At 34.4% G+C, this 21,618-nt stretch overlaps 1 long non-coding RNA gene across 3 annotated transcripts; it reads right to left on the reverse strand.

The window, feature by feature from the left end:
- Nucleotides 1-10,797: 10,797 nt before the first annotated feature.
- LOC132637614 (uncharacterized) lies at nt 10,798-15,494 on the reverse strand. Of its 3 annotated transcripts, none has more exons than XR_009581571.1 (7): nt 15,269-15,494; nt 14,111-14,239; nt 13,054-13,183; nt 12,720-12,797; nt 11,479-11,533; nt 11,273-11,374; nt 10,798-11,135 (listed from the first exon to the last, which is right to left on the reverse strand). It is a non-coding gene; the product is annotated as an uncharacterized LOC132637614 (long non-coding RNA). The 3 variants fall into 3 exon arrangements; XR_009581569.1 differs by having other exon boundaries at nt 14,106-14,239; nt 15,269-15,488; XR_009581570.1 differs by lacking the exon at nt 12,720-12,797 and having other exon boundaries at nt 14,106-14,239; nt 15,269-15,488.
- Nucleotides 15,495-21,618: the final 6,124 nt, after the last annotated feature.

Here is a 21,618-nt window from a genome sequence, read left to right on the forward strand (position 1 = left end):
TTGCTTAGGTTGAGTAGAATAATTTTGACTTATTTGGTGTTATTTTGTAACTGATGGCATGTGTTATGGTTTGTTGGAAATTTGGGACCCCTCGAAATTTGAAAAATGCATACTTAGAACAGTTATTGGTTGACATGATTGATTCTTTATATGACATTGTAATTATTGGGTTATTGTGTGTGATAAATGACTATTTAGAAGGTCACGAGTGTCAAAATAATTGTCCGTATGCCAATGTGTGTGTGAGTTGTTAGTTTAATTCTGTTTAACCATGTATAATCTAGAACTTGCCTGGTTGGTCTTGTTTGAAATCCGAAAGTTAGTTTGGTTGTGAGATGATCTTAGGCTTTCTTTGTATAAATAGTCACTTTGTCTAAATAAGCCTTACTGAAAGTTTCAAATATCCCTAGTTTCCCTTTTTGAGCCTTTTGACCTTTTTCTTGGCTAGCCAATTATGAAACCTTACCCTTTGTGCAATTAATCCATCTTCGCACCTGTTCCCTCCTTGATGCTACTAGATAGATGAGGCAAAATGCCTAAGTTGGGGGTGAATTAAATGTGGAGTAGATGTTAAAAACATAAGTTGGGGGTGGTGGAGTTTGCTAGTAGAGAGTCGATGTGGTAGTTGCATATATAAAAAAACAATCAGAAAATTGTCACACAAAAAGAATTGCTAGTTGGATAGAAATAAAACCACATCGAGGTCAAAAACTTGAAAGTAAATAAAGGGGTTGGAAAGAAAAGAGGCGAGTCAAGGTGAAGAGATGTTGTAGTGTTCAAGGAGGGTGAGTCACTAGTATCCAAAAAGTATCCTACCCGTCCCTAAGCCTACATTACAAGCCGAAACAAGTCCTAATGTGATCACAACCGAACGAGCCTAGGATGAGAACATAAAAAATAAGGGCAAGCCTATGGTATTTGCATGTGTAGATATGAATTTCTTTGTGAATGTGAGTGTTTTTCTCTTCTCTTTCATCTTCGTTCCATTGTTTTTGTATATATGTGTGTTGGGACATTCTTTGGTCTATGTGAGGGCATAAAGATGAGAATTGAGCAAAATAAAGTGACCGCCTAAAGTAGCGTTTATGTGCATCATAATAGGCTCGATAATGTAATGTCATGCATTGAAGCTTCATTGTTAGTCATAGCGTTCTTGAGTTGTGTATATTGCTTTAAAATAGAAAGTTGGGTGGTCCGTTGAAGAAAAATATGCATGCTAGTAGTTCAGAGTCAAAACCAATGTTGACACTGTTATTCTATGAGATTTAAGTGTTAGATTGAGTCGTCGTTTTGTATGACTTGCTTGAGGACAAGCAAAGACTTTAAGTTGGGGGTGTTGATTTGGCGTGATTTTACGCCACAAATCGATGCTTTTCTGCTATAAGTTTTACTTGTTTTAAAGCAAGTCTATGTGATTTTACGTGGTTTTTAGTGTTTTCGGGTGACAGAACAGATTTGGCATGACAACAGTTGAAAGTGCAGAACCAGGTCGTAAACTCAGTTTACGGTCCGTATTCTCAAATACGGGTCGTATTCCATGGTCGTATTAAAGAATAACAGAACCAGAAAGTCAGGCTGAGAATATGGTGATTTACGAACTCATTTTACGGACCGTATTTCAGTTTACGGTCCGTATTTCAACACGTATTTAACCATTCGAGCATTTGGCAGAAAGTCTGAGTTTTGGAAGTTGAAAGACGACCGGGCAGTTTACGGGCCGTAAACCACTTTACGGTCCGTATTTCACAAGATTGAAGTTGCACACAACTGGAAGGACGACTTGGTCGTAAACTGATTTACGGTCCGTATTTCACTTTACGGACCGTATTTCGTATCGACGGGACTAAAGTGCAAATCTGTAACTTTATGTTTTCAAAACCTATAAATAGTCATTGTAGGGTATTTAATAGTTATCAGTTATCATATTTTTGTCTCTTGACTTAGAACATTAAATACTCTCTAGTTTTTTAAGGTTCAAACATCAATTCAAGTGTTATCAATTCCTCTTTTCTTCCAAAGTAAGCAATTATAAATTCTGCAATTTCTTATTTCTTGTTCTTTGTCATGAGTAGCTAAATTCCCTTACTAGGGTTGTGAACCCAATGATGGGTGTTTTGTAATTGGGTTTGTGATTGATATACACATAATGGATTGTTAGGGTTTAGTTATTCTTCATTCTTCATTCATAATTAATGGTTGCAAACATTGATTAAAGCCATAAACCTTGATTTATTTGGGAAAATAATTAGGGTTGGTAAGAATAACTGACAAGGACTCAAAGCTTTAAACTTTGTTTAATAAATTCACTTAGGAATAAAAAGAATTTACTTGGCATGATTAATCGTTCTTCATGGTTACTTTCTTATATTTGGGAAAATCATAGAAAGACATAATCTTTATTGATTAGGAAATAGTAGAGATTCACATAGAGATTAACTGCATTCATATAATGATCCATTATGAGTATATCAAGATCAATGCCCATGATCATATACCCTATCTAGCGGGGATACAACCTTAGTTTCTTTTACCATAAATTTCCACCAAAGCAAGTAGATAGCAATTAGTTATAGAAAAACCAACTGTTACCAAAATCATCGGATTAAGACATTAGACCTAGAACTTAGCATCCTACGACTTTAGTAACCTTTTCACACCATATTCCATGTGGAATTCGACCCCAACCTTGTTGGGTTACTATATTTGACAATGTCCGCGTTATACCATTAATAGGTGTAATTTGAGCGTATCAGGGCCGCGACGGGTACCCGAGGCTAACCACCGAGCACCGCTCGTTCTATTACTCGTCTTACTCATTTAATGCTCTTCTATCCATTTCATATTTAAATCATAAGAAAATCATCTTCCATTTGAAAACATAAATACCTTCATATACATATGCCTCTCGGCCATCAAACTAATATATATATATATACATAATAGCATCTCGTGAGACCATCTAACCTACACTGCGTATCTACGAGCCTCTACTGGAGTACTAGACATGTAGACGGGACAGGACCCCGCCGTGCCCAACATATACAAATGTACACAGAAGAATAATCTAGCACCTCCGGAACAAAGGAGTGCTTTCAATCGGCTAACAGCTCCTACAAGTCTGGCTCAAGCTCGCCTCCCTGTCTACCTGTGGGCATGAACACAGCGTCCAAAGAAAACGGACGTCAGTACGAACATTGTACTGAGTATGTAAGGCAAGAATGAAATAAATATAATAGAAGGATCGTGAGCCATGAGAGAAAGATATAACCTCCATGAATGTCATAAGCAAATACATTTCGTACATATATCATATTTTACATAATCATGGTACATATGCCATCACATCCCATGTCTCGTCACATCATAATCCTCATCGTTAACCCGCGTCCGGGTAACCATCATATGCCGCCCACTAGTGGTGATCATGCTCGGCCCTCTAGGCTCGGTGTAAACATAGCAGCCCACCTTAGCGGTGACATGCCCGTCCATTTAAGCACGGTGAAATCATATGCAGCCTGCCTTAGCGGTGACATGCCCGTCCATTTAGGCACGGTGGAATCATATCATCACATAATCAATCATAACCCATCACTATTGCACATCTCATGAATGTATCATAATCTTATCATAGCTCAACACTTTCGTACATAACATAGGCATATTATAAGCTAGCGCTATTGATTATCTTATAGACATATCATGACTTAGCATTATTTCACGTTTATCATTAGGAGCATACATTAGGCTTTGAAGGCAACTATGGCTATGTCGGGGTGACGTAAGGTCGTGAACCCCCCGATCCTATTATGAGCATTTATGAGTATTCTATCTCACCTTGAAGGAAATAGTGCATAAGGTGAGTGTTAACAATAATGATATCATTAACGTTATAGCATCATCATATCATGAACTATCGGATCACTGTACTTTAATTCATCATTATCATCATCATGCTCGTATGTAGTTTAGTACATTTAAGGACTCACAAGCTTCATCAAATGGGAGGATCATGAAAAAACTTGGAAGATTCATGCCTTTGAAGGAAGGGATAAGCCTTACATACCTTTGTCATTTAATTAGTCTAGCTTTCGCTTGTTCTCTTTCAATGTCACGTTCTACCTTCAAGAGAATTCGTATCGTTATTAGCCAAGCAATTATAAGAACGGACTTACTAACGCTAGAGAAAATTGGGCAGCATTTCCTTTGTTTCTACTACTTTTCCCATGTTCTATATCAACCCCCAAACGCTCACAACAACATCCACAATATTGCAAACAACAATCATCATTTGTATACATTTACCACCATTCACCATTTCCCTTCAAATTCCCCACATTTATGGTTATGGCTCATTATCGCGTTTTCCCACATATAATACTCATTCCATGGTCTAAATGTCATTCCTAACATTTTTATAATCAAAAGTCATCAATGATCATGGCTCAATTTAAACCTTTACTCAACAATGCTACTATTCACACTTTCATGACCCATTTTTTATATCTTTCTATAATCCAAGTGTTCCAACTCTTCCATACTCTAAGTAACATGTAAATACCATAAAACTTACCTTAGATGTTGTAGGAACAAGCCTTGAGTGGTATTACTCTTCTTGCACCAAAACCCTAGTTCACTCCTCTTGAAATTTCTTGACTTGGATGAGTTTCATACACTTGATTCACTTGAATTCTTGATATTGATCTTTGATTTCCTTTGTTTTCTTGTAGATGAAGTGTGAAGAATATTCTAGAGGTTTCTAGAGAGAAGTAGCGTGGAAATGGAATGAATTAATAAGCTTGGGTCTCCTTTTTAATGACTTAAAATCTGATTCGGAATGAACAGTAGTTGAAGTGCACAGTGGTCGTAAACTCAGTTTACGGGCCGTATTCCAGTTTACGGTTCGTATTTCATAGGCGTATTTAAGCATAACAGAACCAGAAAGGTATGCTAAAGGTCATGGTGATTTACGATCGCATTTTACGGACCGTATTTCAGTTTACGGTCCGTATTCCAAGTCGTATTTGACCATTTGAACATTTGGCAAAAAGTTGAAGTTTTGGAAGTTGAAAGACGATAGGGCAATTTACGGTCCGTAAACTACTTTACGGTCTGTATTTCATTTTACGATCGACTGGGCCGAAGGGCAAATCTGCAACTTTCACGTTTTCAGAACCTATAAATAGTCATTACGGAGCATAACCTATCTCTTATTGCAATTGCCTTTGAAACCTTACTTAGGGTTGTCAAACGTCACTCCCTTCTTATTAAAACATTGTAAATTCGTATTCTTCGTTAGTCTGTTCACTGTACGTTCACGGGGAAATTTCCGAGGTGTAACAATTATGCCTATGTGATTCATTATTATAAGGGCTTGGCCCAATGATGTTGTAATCAATTTTTGGCTTTGTAATAATTTAATTCTTGTACTTAGTTTAATTCATGGATGTATTTTAATGTCATTCATACCATTTTTGCACACTTTGTCCATCCAACCTATTGGTGGGTCTCAACAAGGCCCACTAACACTTTAGATCGAGTCTACCAATCTGGAGCAAAAATGGAGGATACATGTTTTGATTGGATGTCACCTCGAATGCATACCTTGGGCTTGGTCGGCCCAATTCCTCATCTTTCATTCATGCATTTAAATTCTTATTTGTGTATTTATTGGAACCCTTAAAGATTATCCCGTAATTAGAATCGCTAACTTGATTTTAATAAAACCTGATAAATAAATCTTTGAAAATCATTATGACTTATATAATTTTTCCAAAAAATTGCGGACTGATTCGGTTTTTTTTTTTTTTGGTTGACTAAAACGGCTCAATCATTAAATCTAGGGACTAAAGTGAACATTTTTTGAGACTTGTAGACTATAAACTATGTACGGACTGATTTGGGACTCATTTGGACCAATTCGGACAGTATAAAACTTGGACAAGTTTAAAAGGAATAAAATAAAGTATGGATAATGGTATTAAAAATATGATTAACAAACGGTTATTAATAGTATGCCTTAAACTATTTTCTACACTTAAATAAAAACTCTTTCAAAACTTAAACTAAAAACCTTTTTTCTAAACTCGGGTGGGCTTACGTAGTGTTCTACTTAGGTTAACGCCTTCTAGTTTTAACCTAGGTGTTCTAGTCCGAAACCCAAAATGCCCAATTTTGGACAAAACTTTACCACTTTTATTTCTTGAAAGCGTTGTATTTTGCATGAATGACTAACTTTTTATTACAGGAATCTAAAACAGTTTTTTATCAAAAACAATTTATATTCACAAGGCATACTATTAGAACCCATAGGTCAACCGTATTTTACGGATCCTCGAGGTGCCTAACATCTTCCCCAAGGTGGTATAGATTGGTTTCTTTTAAGAACTTAACCATTTTAAATGAACTCTTTCGAACTGGTTTTCCTAACTTACCTATAAGTTAGGCGGTGACTCTAAAAATAATGTCCATTTAGAATACCATCCACGTAGAAGTATATTTTTTCCTTTTTCTCGATACGATTGACAACCGTACTTCCCGGGGGCACTTTTCTTTTTAAATGAGGCAAGTGCAAATACGGATCTGAAAAAATAGAACCGCTACAACCTCCGCATAAAATAAGGTTCTTTTTCTTTGTTCTTATTCATTCATTCCTTTAAATAAGTAACTAAAAACCTTGAAGTTGTAAAAAAAAAAAAAAAAAAAAAGTAACTAAAAACCTTGAAGTTGCTGAGGTACAACAGAGAAGAAACTCACTGGACTTCATAAGAACTTAACCTCAAAAACTAGTGCCCTCTTATCTGAAAATCAGAGTATAGCCAAAGGTATCATAAATCTATTGACACGTCATGAGAAATGGGAAGTAAAACGAAGGAGCAGCCAAATGAACTACCACTGTTAATCTAATGTACATATATGAAGCAAATGTTAATCGTCCACTCAAATATTAGGATTTGAATCCTGAAGAAGCAATGGTACAGTTAAAGTGATCCAAATTAGTCCACAAGCAAAGCATTGTAACCAACTTAGATGACTAACACCACCATCTTTACCAGTACTAATAAGTTTTCATAAATCAAGACCAAAATACACAATGCTTACAAGAGCACAGCAAATTGAAATTCCTAGAGCCATATCTATGAAATCTTACCAATCACTTATAAGCCACTGTTTGACCAGTTCCATCTAGAATATCTTTACAAGCTAGTTTATTGTTTTGTTTTCATTAATTCTTTCATCTCTGAGTATGAAATATGAATAGTCAGAAATACGAATCCCCCGACTGTTGGCTGTTTAGTTCTCTATTATCAATAAAGAAGAAGAAACAAATCTTCGCTACATTATCAATAAAACGATAAAACGAAGTATTGTTCCGCAAAACAGCACACAAGACCAAAAACTTTCTGTAATGTTGGCATGGCAGAATAGTTGCTTATCTGCACTTATTATACAACAAGAAGAGATGTTTCTTTTTGGCTGCACCAATAAAAGATATCATTCCCAATTCATAGGTTACTAATGCATTACCATCTGGTCCATGACTATTATGTTTTGTGCATCTGTATATACCAAACCTAGTCACTTTTTTTTTATTTTTTTATCAAGTAATGATTTCTTTTAAAACCAAAGCTTGCTGCTACCAAATTCTTAGCTAAATGCAACAAAAATTACCAAGAAATAGAGCAAATTGCATATACAAGAAACATGTGGAACTGATTCTCCAATAGATTTTCTACATTTCTATTAGTAAAACCATGCTAGCTAATCATTCCATCCACTTAAGAAAGTGCCCATCAATACATGCCTAACCCGACCGCTAGGATTCATTCCTCACTAATTACTTTCAAAATAAAACTCTTTTGTCGTTTTGCAATGGCATTTCAAGATCTATTAATCAATTACTACATGTTAATTGATAGAGTTTGATTTTATTTTATTTTCAATCACATCAGCAGAGAGGAAGGGAGGAGAAACGGAAAGGGAATTCTACGTTATGGTGTTTGAACCTTGAAGTTAGCCGTAGAAGAAAAAAAAGAGCTTAAAATAAGCTAGTTTCATTTTTTGGATAATATGATCGGTCTAAATTATTTTATCGGCTTTTGGTATTTCAATTTCTATGATTTATATATAACTTCTACTGTTAACTAATTACTGCTACTATTTTGCCTATTTAATAAAAATTAAAATTAAAATATTAAAAGTAGTTCACAAAAAAGTTAGATAGTGTTTTGACCAATATTCTACTAGTCCTGACCAAAATTTCAGTATAATTTATTAAAGTAACTTAACCTATTATTTTTTTCACGTATAGTACGTTGGTATTAATTATCAGAACATTCATTTCTTAAGTTGTAAGCACTAAGAATCTAACATTCTATCTGCTTTTACCATCGCTTAATGCTATAATTTATTAGGTTTGCAAAGATATATATTTGCTTATTAGATTGAATTGTATTTTATACAACAACTGTGAGTCATTATATATTATTCTGTTGAAGATCAATCATTTCTAATTTATTACTCACAAATAAAAATTAGAAAGTTCAGCGCATAATTAAAATACGTAATTTATCTCGACAGATAACAGAAAAGTTGTTAGCATGATACAACATTTGCTTTTGTTCTTCTTTCATGATTACAATGATATATATTAATAAGTACTTTTGTCATTTATATCAATTCAATGAAAATATTATCGTGTAGTCTCACATCATAAGTGTATTTTCTTTAAAATTTAATTTAAATTTTACTAAAGATTATGATATATAGTAACACATCAAATTAATTTTTTGACCCAAATATTTTTCTTTTACTTCAAATTTCCCAAATTTCGTTCTTCTTAATGTTAATTGGTTATATAATTTCCCAAATTTCATTTATTCAGTCATTATTTTGTCATTTTTTAAATAAAAATCCGTATGAATCTTTTTACTTATATTACCAATAAGTTGTATGTTCAAAACACGATTAATATAATACTGTAGTTTGTGCTCGTATCCAAAACTTTATTATATTAATGTTTGCTACGAATATAAAATTTGCAAAAACTCAAATTCTTCGAGATGATATTTTTATGTGATTTGTTAATACTTTTTAAAAGAAAATACTTGTTTAAAAGGAAACTATTGTCCCCTCTTATTTGAGACAAAAAAAAAAGGTTAAATTTAAGCATCAATTGATAACTTGAATTTCAATTTGATTAATTTAAAAGTGTAAAATATTATATTGTTAATGTATGTATATTGGACCTAAACAATACTTATTATTCTTACCAAATTTTGATTTGGATAATTCTAAAATTGATACAAACTTACATTAGTTCAAATTATTATTACATGTTTAAAACGAAACAAAGTAGAAATTTGATTTTCTGTTTAAACGAAAAACTACTATTCCAAATTTTTTGGTGAATGCTCTTAGTTTACTTTAATTTCAAGTACTCCATTTATCTCATTTTACTTGTCATGTTGCCTTTTGAACGTTTTTTTAAGGAAATGTTAGTTAGAATAATAATTTGACTAAATTAACCTTATTTATTATTTGATCTCAATTTAATATTATTTTTTTCTTTTACGACAGTAATCTCTTTTCACATTTATTAGAGTAAGAATAAAAATGAAAAGGTAATAAAACTATATCTTATTTTAAAATACATATATTTTAAGTAGATTTATTTTAGTAAACATAACAAATAAATGACACGGCAGAATAGCAAATACAACAATTAAATATATAGATTAGATCTCAGGCTAATATAAGAAAAGAAATTGTATGATTTTACTACCTACTTAACCTTTTGAAGAAAAGCAATCAAATGGGACTCACATTTTTTGCTGTACAATAATTTCGTTTGCTCCCACCAATGGATTGATACACACGTGGCAATGAATCCACGGTTATTGACTTAATCGAGGTGCTTTGGCAATTAAATGGATATTGCCTGATTTTTTTGAAAAGTCATTGCTTTTACTGCACAATGTACAACTGCTCTAAGCTAGCTTTTTGATAAATTTACGAAACTGTCCTTGGTCGTCCCAAGTAAAAAAAGAATTGACTATGTATAAAATTTTCATTATCATTTTAAAAGACAGATTCTGTTCATGTGCTAATCTTCTTTGGATTAACTTTTTTAACAAATTTTTTGATTAATTTTATTAAATTATATATGAACGTTTCAAAAGATAACTTGATTTAGCTCAAACTTACGACTCCATAATAAACAAATGAAGCTTCCTCACTCTCTAGCTAGGTTCTTCTATCATGCGAGGAATTAAGTTTGCATATATATAATTATAAACAAGACTAAATATATCAAATAAATATATCAAGTATATAGAGTGTTTTATTTAATCCCTCGGGTTCATATTATATGGTGTTTTTAGCCTTTTCATTTAATTCAAAATAAATAAAATTTTACATAATCAAAAAGATATTAATTGTTCTTTTGCAAATTTACCCTTATAGTTAGATAAATAAGTGAGTGTTTATAAATATGTACTATTTTATTAAGGATAATTTAATGAAAACACCTCTTACTATATAGGGTGGGTTAATTCTTAAAGGAATATGCCCAAACTAAAATCATCATATAATATGGACCGAAGGTAGTATTGTTATATTCTACATCAAAAATTCATTATTCTAATTATTAAGTGAAATTATTTTAAGTCAATGTTTTTATTTTTTCTCTTGTCAAATTAACGTTATTTGTCATGTCATTTATTCATACAATTAATTCGAGTAAATAGTGAAATTATAGATTACCCAAAATCTTGAGGTGAAAATATTTGAAAAATTACATACTACTAAAGCACTTTTTTTATTTGGGATATACTTGAGAGGGGTGTAAAATTACCCCTAATAATGCAATAGACAACAAATTTAGCCACAATTTAATGGCGAGTGGAAATGAAACCTTCTATTGAATGTTAGATATTAGTACTATGGCAGGACATAAGCCAGCATTTAAGACGACTGACAGAAATTAAAAGATGGAAGAAGATGGCTGACACATGTCTTTTTATTTAATCAAGCATGGGTTAGGATGAAATACTAATATTGCCCTTGGTCGTCCACCCCTTCACACTTCTATATAATAGAAAAGACCATGCTATTGCCAACTCCAGTCTACTTTAAACCTAACAAACATACATAAACAGAAAGCAATGTAGCATATTTAGTATGGATAGATCAAGAAAAGTTGTAACGCACCATCACCACACAGTAACCAAAATTGCCTTGAATTTATGAAAATGGATAAGTGTCTAGAACTTACAGCTAAAATCTTTCCTTCTTCGTTCACATAATTGTCATCCTTTTTAAGCAAAGTTGACAAAACAACCTCACTTGGGCAAACCGGTCTTCCCAGTTTTTGCTCCTATCATTAATCAAGTATATATTAAAACATAAGTAGCATGCAACATATTTTATTTGGTATAATAAAGTGATTTCCAAAATAAAATCCAAGGTAAAGGATCTTACCATTGTTGCATTTTTGCTATTCTTCTAGAATGTGACAGTTTTCCTGCAGGGATTACTTTAAAGGAAGACAAAACTTATAAGTTACTTAAAGTCACTGAAAAGAGGGAGAATGCAACACTATAACTATAACTAAAATTAACTGAAACAAGCCAAATAAAACAAATCAGACATTCTAATACAAAGGTGAAAACAAAAATTAACAAAACAGAGGCATCCATAAGGTAGAAAGGCAATTTTTTTGGTGAAGTAATTAAAATATATTAGAATGGAATCAAGAGGATGCAGGAGGTTAACTCAGCGACTAAAGGTTGCAAGTAAACATCAATGCTATTTCCAAGCATTTTAGGACCAGGAATTATCATAGACAAGACAAGAGAAGTTGGCTTCATAAAACACCATGGAGGATAGTTATAAAAATACAACATCACAGGCCAAATGCTAACATTGGAACTTAGATTTCCAAATGGATTGAAACCATCAGCAGCTAAAGCAAGTCGCACATTACGAGTCTCTGAAGCAAAGTCCAGATAAAATGAATCAAAATGTTTCCACGTTTTGCCATCTTTAGGATGTCGTAATAACCCATCTGGATTAGCCTTTGTAGCATGCCACTTCAAGAGTTCTGCAATTTTAGAGCACATATATAACCTTCTCAGCCTAGGTATAAGTGGGAAGTACCGCAATACTTTCGCTTTGGTTTCTTTTTCTGTTGGTCATCAATCACAACATTTGCACCAACATCATTTTCATTTGATATATATCTGGATGTATTGCACTTCTTGCATTTATTTCTCTTCTTATCCTCGGATGATCCCCAATATAACATGCAATGGTTCGGACATGCATCAATCTTATCATAGCCCAAACCTAACCTCTTAATCATCTTTTTTTACTCATAAAATGATGATGGTAGTTTCACATGGGGAAAAGCATCCTTTAAAAGGTCAAGAATCACTGAAAATGTTTTATTAGTTGCACCACATAAGACCTTAATTTGATAAAAATGAACAATAAATGACAAGTTACTATATTTTGCACAACCATCATAAAGTACTTGATTCCCGTCCTCTGACACCTCCTTAATTTTGTCTCTCTTCTTGACCATTATCTTCGGCAACCCTAGGATGGTCATTATTTGGTAGATTTGATGGACCAAAATCTTGAAAGTCATTATCAAAGACACCAAAAGCATCATTCAACGTATCATGCATCGGATATTGTCTAACTGACTCATCTTGTACCTGGGATATTGATTCTGCAATGGATTGAACATGCTTTTCCCCATGCATGTACCAACATGTGTACTTTTCTGGAAACCCCTTTTGAAGAAGATGACGAAACACATCAGCTCTATTGCACATAACTTTAAATCCACATGTAATGCAAGGACATAAAATTTTTCCATTTATAGATGCATTCGAAAAGGCAAAGTTCAAAAATTGGACTACACCATCCGAGAATTCATCTGATCTAATTGGCTCCTTAATCCAACTCTTGTCAATCATGTTGGAATGAAGCTATTTCAATTTAAATCAATTGAATGCAATCGGAATAATGAAAAATTGAAGGGCATACCGTCCAGGTTTCGTGCACCTCCAGAAATACTGTCCCCTTCTTTCTTATCTAAAGGTTTGACTTCTCCCATCAAGTGCTCAATAGTAATTGTCGATTTACCTCGGGAATCATCACCGGCCACTGGTACTGACTGATCAAAGCATCAGAAAGAGTTAGACAAGTATAGAAGCTCACCATAATAAATGGGTTGAAGCACAAATGTACAAGTAAAAATCTAGAATTAAGGGAACCAAATACAAGTTTTAGGAACAAAACTTGATCATAGGAAAAACATAATTAACCTTTTCCATGAATCAAAATAGAAAGAATAATTTAAACAGTAGCAAGAACAAAATATATTAACCCAAGAAATCTAGAAGTATAAATATTCTAACAGGCCAAAAATTGTTTAAGGGAGTGGTCTTTCCCTTCTAACAATCTGTATGAGAAAAAGAAGTAAATAATGATCTCCTCCAAGTTTGATACTACGACAACCTAGATGTTGCAGTCTCTGAGTTCAACAGGTGTTAATTAGATTATTATATTTCCAGCCCCCAAATCATTATATTGATGTTATTATAATCAACTTTGAGAATAAATTCAATTTTGTATTACCTTTCAAGGTTTAATTATTGGCATGCCTTTTATAGATGATTGGTTGACTTTTGTAGAGAACCGTGTTTTATTGTAGGCTCTCTATGTTTTGGTTAGGTATACTGGTCGTATACAGGGATTTTCCTAACATCAGTAAAACTATTTACCTTATCAAAAAAATTTATTAGTATGTCTCATATTGTAAATCATAAAAGTCGTTAGACCACAGACGTATAGAGAACTTGGGACTCCACATAAGACACTTAACTCGATGCTATTTAATCTCTCGCTTTCGTCAACTCAAGTAGAAGGTGCGTGTTATACAACAAACCTATGATATAGGTTTCTGTAGGAATAAATTGCACAGATGTGGAGAACATAACATCTCATTCAAAATATCACGTTTAACACGAAAGAAAGAGACAAATAAATAGAAAGACTTTAATGCAAAAAAATCCAAAAGAAGTGTGGATACAAACCTCACCAGCTTTAACCAATATAAAGGACAATTTACTCAAAAGTCAATCCTAGTTCGGCAATCCAGTAATCCACAACTATTATACATAAGACCATGGTAGCAAAACATCAAACATACGATGGTAGGAGAACGTCCCTGAAAAAATATATCAAAAGAAAAATTAATGAGGAAAAGATTTTCTAGTGTATAGTGCCTTTTTGGGATTAAATACTCAGCTCCCCATAGTATGGAACTAATCTAGATTTTCTCCCAAAGTGTTAAATTTTGAGCTTTACCAGCCTTGGATAGAAAATGAGATAAATGCAAGACCAACTAATTCAGTTAAACTACGAAAACAATATAACACTACAAACCAAGGTTACCACACAATGCAAAATTATTTGTTCAAATGTGAGCTTTTATATCCTTGTGTGAATCATGAATGAACCCAACTATTGCTCTTCTATTAAATGCAATGACAGCATCAAACTATTGTCTAAGTTACAGCCAGTGTTTAATTTGTAGAAAAGCACCGCAAACCACAAGAAAAAATTGTACACTTCCCAGAAATTCTAGCGATAAAACACTTCCAGACTATGATATACAATCTAACCGAGCATATCTAATCATAACAAAGCAAAATCTTAAAATTAACAATCAGTCAATCCCAAAATTCCTAGAAATTCTAGCAATAAAACAACAAAAGTGATAGAAATTTCACAGATTACAAAGCACAAACTTGCTTTTGCATTCATGTATAGGTGAAGAAAGGAAATTTTCTTTCAAAATTTTGCACAAACAGAAACCCTAAAAGGAACCCATTGTAGATTGAATAAACAATTGACTTGAAGAACAAAAAATTAGCTCTTTCTTTACTCAACTACAAATTCCACAAACCATTTTTTCTATTAACAATGGTTCCCATGCCAGTTGTCCTTCACAAATTCCATGTATAATTTTATACTAACTAATAAAAGAAAATAAAATAAAAGGGGCGGTTCTTAAACTGGTAAGCTATAGATTCGCTTAAAGTAGGCCTTCAAACGAAAAGGGTATCGTCATTTATGCATCAAATTCCATTAACAAATAGTAGCAATCACTAGCTATTCTGTATTTCACGAATGCATACATACACATACACACACAAGCATCATGGGAAGAATCATATGATTGAAAAGAAAATACCTAAATCACATCAATGGAGCAAAAATTTCTTCACATAAGCATGAAATTTTGAGCTGGAATCGATGGTCGAATTTTGGGAGCAATGGGAGTTGGGTATTGTTAATTTGGCTGAAGTTTGGTTGCTGGGTATTGTTAATTGTTAAAAGAGAAAAAATAAAAACCAAAAAAGTAAATAAATGGGGGGAAATGAAAAACAAAAGGGAAGGAGTGAAAATTTTACCCGCCACATTTGCCCATGAAACGTTAGACACGGTTTCGTAGATAGTAGAGCCTGTTTGGATGGGCTTAAAATAAGCAGCTTATAAGCTGGAAAAGTTAAAAGAAAATAAGTTGGGGTAGGCTAACTTATTTTTTTTGGCTTATAAGCTGTTTTCAGCTTATAAGCTGCTTTAATTAAGCTAAGTCAAACGGGTTCAATTATTTTTTTGGGCTTATTTTATGCACAAAATGACTTTAAGCTAGCCAGCCAAACACTCAAAAAAGCTGAAAACAGCTTATAAGCAACTTATAAGCCAATCCAAACGGACTATAGATAACCTTACAATTTTCAGCCTGTTTTGTCATTTGAAACCGTGGAAAAAAGGCGTTTTTTTGGTAGTGTATCATAGTTAATGTCACGACCCAACTGCAGGGCCATGACGGGCACCCAGAGCTAACCTACCGAGCACCACAAAACATATATACATCTCATATTCATACCTGAGTGGGCCATTACGCTAGCTAATATATCTCATAATCCATAAGGGACACAAGCCCGAAAGATCTATACATATATACATGTCATCAAACTGGGCCATGTATACAGGCCGACAAAGCTGTCAAAATGATATAACAAAATATGGATTGAGGAGGTCAAAAGACATCGAACTATGCACATCTGTCTACGAGCCTCTACATGGAATACATAACATGATAAGGACGAGACGGGAAAATTTGCGAGGTGTAATGTCATATATATACGGTTCGTATCCTTGGCCGTATAACATTATACGACCAACATCCTGGTCGTATAAAATTATACGGTCTGTATAGTTGGCCGCATAATACCACCTCCAAAACTGCCTTCTCAGAAAAGAAAAAAAAATCCTTGAACATGGTCTGTATATCAAAATATGGACCATATCTCACTTATACGACCTATATACCATATTTTCCAACAACAACTTTTGGCGAACTCTTCCGCTTCGATTCACTTATTCTTTAATCCTTCCATAACTTGCCAAACATGAACTTAAACACTTTTAAGCATAAGTTAGGCATGTCCAATCTCATATAATCTCTGAAGACAAATCCAGACATCCAAACTAAAATAACTTACGTACGATGATTATAAATTTATAAAACCACAAGGTATAACATTCTTCTCCCCTTAGAAACATTCATTCTCGAATGTTAACTTCCAAGAATTCTATAAAAATTTCGGCAGTCTCTTCTATAACTGTACCACTACCAACCTGCCCCACAACAACCCAAACTATACAATGCCACACAGGGCTACGACAAGCAATAATAAAAATGGCCCTACACGACCAGTAATCATAAGAAATGGAACAATACGTACCTGAAGGCTGTGATGTTTCAGTCTCGATCCCCTCTTGGCAAAACAAGCGCGAATATCAGAATCTCCTGTCTTCCTCAGCTTCTCAAACCATTTCCTTTATATTCACATTCTTTCATAGTACTTTTACCGAGGCTACCTCTTTGGTTCTCAATCCCCGAATCTAGAACTTGATGATCTGATAGGGTAGTAGGGACTCTCTCGAGCGATAATTGCTCTGTAATCTGAAAATCATCAACTGGCGCAACTCTAGAAGAATTTCCAACACATTTACGAAACATGGACATATGAAAGACTAGATGTACAGATTCCCAATCTGAGGGTAAATCTAACACGTAGGCCATTTGGCTTACTTTGCTTGTAGTCTTGCGAAAACTAATATCTAGGGGTAAACTTGTCTTCCTTATCAAATTTCATAATTCTCTTTAGAATGAAATTCCAAATCTCAAACTGTCTGATACTCTTCCGTTCTTATAGGACTTCATACAGGCCATCTGAATATTGAAATGGTGACTAGAACACACTAACTGGTCATTCCAACTTCCATAAAAGGCTTACATGCCTGTTCATGGTATATATAGCCCGAGATGTCTAAAAAGCGCTCTACTTATCCACTTATCTCAAGGTGGAAGATAATACCAGCGTAATCTATGTTTTCCAGGTTTCTCTGAATGTACTGATCCTCGGGGGCTAGTAGACAACTGAACATCTTAACCGGATAACCCAAGATACTAGGTAACCGAATAATTCCACATATAGCTCATATAATTCCTTATAGTTATAAGATCCATACTGATCATTTCTTCATTTTTCAACGACATATCCATATATTTCCTCAATCTTTCAGGCTTTTTGTTTATTTATTAACGGACTATGAACTTTGTAATATTTCCTTTTTATCGATCCGCCAAGGTCATGATACACCTTTGTTGCCTCTAAGTGGATCATCTACCTTTGCTACATTTGGTATGGGGGCGGTTTTTGATATCTTAGGAATCCACCTTACTGAGATACTCCTTTCTTGAATACCCTTTCAGGCTTTGGTTTAAGAGATATACCATATCTAGCATACTATATCTTTACTCAAGTTTCTTGACTTATATCATATTGTTTTCCATTACTATCCTCGAATACGCTATGCTTCACCAGTTGAAGCTCTATAATGATCTTGGCAAGCTTCTCATATACTTATATCTTCTCTGCGGTATATATTTCTATACCCTTCTACTACTTTCCAAAGTGAACGTATCCATTTCGGTGCTAGATCCATCCTTATTCATCTTAATGCAATGAAGTTGTCTTACATGAACTTACTTCCCATTATCCTCTTCACTACCGCTAATAGCCTTTTGTTCCTCATTTAAGCCCATCTTATTTCATTTACTTACAACGCGGCTTTAATTCTTTTACGTCCTGAATCTTCTGTACCTAAAATCCTCGTATCATTTATAAGCTTCTGCTTCCATGTTATCATACCCAATCCTTCTTTGTTCTTCATTACTGGACCTTTCATAGCATCTTTGTCTAATAACTTTGAGTAAAACCTTCCTTGCAATCCTATCTCCTAACCTTATCATTTTTTAGGAGGTTCCTAATTCCTTTTTGTTGCTATGCTTCCATCTTCTAACAAAGCATACTCCTGATCCAATACTTGTTTGTCTCATCTTCCCCCCTTAAGGCGTTAGCCGCGTTAGCCCACTATTCTATATTTAACATCCCATTTAACTCTCCTTTTTCTTGCAAGTACTTACTTCCAGTAATTTCTGTGACTAATCTTAGCTGTAATTATCCATTGTCTGAGTCTATCTAGTCAGTTGCACGTGCTTGTAACGAGTCACATATTTTCATAGACGTACTAGCCCTGGATGGGCCTAATCTTTTATGGAAAAGATCTTCATAATTTTTCCTTACCGTACTTCCAGAAATCATCTTTCTTCTATTACGCTCTCTCCCAATTCATCACTGTAATGGTATCTAGCACAAAATTCCATTCTAAAAAATCTGACCTGATTGTTAATACTTCTCCTTTTCTTCGCTACATAAACACTCGATTCTTTAGACAAGCCTCTTTTAAACTACAAATTCATCTCATTAATGAAGGGCACATCTTATATCAACTCGCGACTTCAAACTCATTCATCTCCCATCATACAATCAATTCCTTCAAAGCATCATTCACATCCTTAATTAGCTATTCCTTGGCAAGAGAACTTCTGAAGGAAAAACTTTCCGTACCTTGGTCGTACCTTTGTCTTGTATTCATAAATCCTTATACTCGTATCTCTGTATAACATCCTTGCCAATATACTCTATACGATAAGAAGGCTCTCGTCAATATCTAGCTCATTTAGTAATGTACATCGTTCTTTTACCTCTTCTACGCAATCATACCTTTTCTTTAATATTCAAACAATAACTAACCTTGGTGAATCTTGCATTCAGTATCCTATCCCCTTTAGACATTAAGCATCATCATCCTTATAACTGATACTCTTTTCATTTCCGTAATTCTTGCTTTACCTCTTTCTACTTATAACTCAAGGGTCATATTTAAACACATATATATCCCTTCCATGTTTTACCTCGAGGAAAGTTACAACTCCCATCTAATCATATCGATGTCTCATTAATGAAACACTTCTAAGGTTACTTACCACTCAAAATGTAAACACAATCTTTTACTATTGTCTGGCTGAAATTCCCATCAAACTTCTCTTCTTTTTAAGTCCCATCCGTAATACTCCAAAAGTTATCTTAACAAAATTAGATGTAGTATCTCAATACCATCCTCAAGGATGTATAAACTTTATTACAACATTAATTATAACTGGCATCATCACTCATCCCCTCATTCTGTACTAACTCCTCTTACTTACAAGTCATTTCATATCTTACGGATTCCTCTTGATACCTATCATTCATAATTCTGTAGATATATCTCTCTATCGAATTATGTTCCCCACATATACCTTTCCCGTTTTACTATACCATTGACTTATTACCACAATATATCTTCTTTCCGGACTGTCCTACCATGACTTTCTCGCTTTCGTTATTCCTTAGTTTCATATTGTTTTCGATAGGCTTGGTTCTATCTGACCTTTGTCTTGTTTTCCTTGTTTTCCTCTCTTGTTCTCCTCTCTTGAGCCGAGGGTCTTTCGGAAACAGCCGCCCTACCTTGCAAGGTGGGGGTTAGGTCTGCGTACACTCTACCCTCCCCAGACTCCACATGGTGGGATTATACTAGGCTTGTTGTTGTTGTATCTTCTTCCACCATTCTATCAACACAATCACAATTTTAACCCATCATCTAACCAAAAATTTCACTTAAGGTTCCTTTTTAATATTACTCTTTCTCCTTTCCTTAATATAATCATTGGGGCATTATTGTCACGACCCAATTAGTGGGCCATGACGGGTACCCGGAGCTGACTACCGAGCACCACTCATCATGCCATCTATCATACTCAACCTGGACATACATTAACCTCAACACAAGATCATGAAACAATCTCCAAATATCTCCCAAAATATGTATATATGCATAAGCCCACGAGGCTACAAAAATGATGTACAGACTATACAAGAAAGGAGTCACTTAACATCTACAACCCACACATAAGTATCTACGAGCCTCCAACTGAAGTAATCAAATCATAAGGATGGGACAGGACCCCGCCATGCCCCAATATGTACACAAAAGCATATACCAATGGGTGACAACCCCGAAGTAGTGGAGTGCTCCTAGAAATATGTTGAGTAAGCTCCTAGGCGTCTGCACCGTCTACCTGTCTACCTGTAGGCATGAACACAGCGTCCATAAAAGAGAGGACGTCAGTACGAACAATGTACTGAGTATGTAAGGCATGTACAAGAGCATAATAAAGAAATAAAAGAACATAAGATGAAGAGCAAACCTGCGACTGATTGTCTCTTAAGGCGGAGTCATGCATGCTAATTTTTATTGTCAAAAATAATAATATCATATCATACATATATAAGCTGCCCGACTATATAGGTACGGTGTGATCATCGTTAGCCCGCGTCCGGGCCTCCCGCGTCCAGGGCGTAAGCTGCCCACTGCAGTGGTGTATCTGCCCGGCCGCCTATAGGGCGGTGCGGTGTTATACTACCTGGCCATATAGGCACGGTGTGATCATACATGAAAATAACATAAAGCATGTATGAGAGCCCAAGTGAAAGCTATAACTCTATCGGAGTGACGTAAGGTCAGTAACCTCCGATTATGTTATGGATTAACACCATCGCTAGGTCTCACCTTGAAGGAACTAATATTGTGAGGTGAGACAACAATAACAAATAATATCAATGAAATCATGAAGATAGGATTATCAAGCTCATAATAGCATCATCTCATAGGCTTCGGAATCTCTGAAATAGCATCATTATCATGGAACATATCTCATCTTTATCCCATAAGAAGTTCTTAAGAATCATGAACTTTCAACTCTTAGGATATAAGAAGATCATGGAATATAGAAATCATAACATGGAAGTCATGCCTTTGAAAGAAGGGGACTAGCCTTGCATACCTTTACGTCTCTTTAACTTTATCAACTAAACGCTTTCCTTCCAAGCTCATGATTCTACATTCAAGAGAATTCGTACCAAAATTAGATAATTGGAAGTATACTTAAGTCTTCAACTAAAACGATTAAGAGCAAACAAAATTTGGGCAGCATTTCCTTTGTTTCAACAACTTCCTCCAAATAATAAACAACTCCCAAACATCAATAGCACGCCCATCATTTCATAATCAATAAGCTTCTTT

The sequence above is a fragment of the Lycium barbarum genome, chromosome 1 (assembly GCF_019175385.1).
Source record: "Lycium barbarum isolate Lr01 chromosome 1, ASM1917538v2, whole genome shotgun sequence".
Lineage (NCBI taxonomy): Eukaryota > Viridiplantae > Streptophyta > Magnoliopsida > Solanales > Solanaceae > Lycium > Lycium barbarum.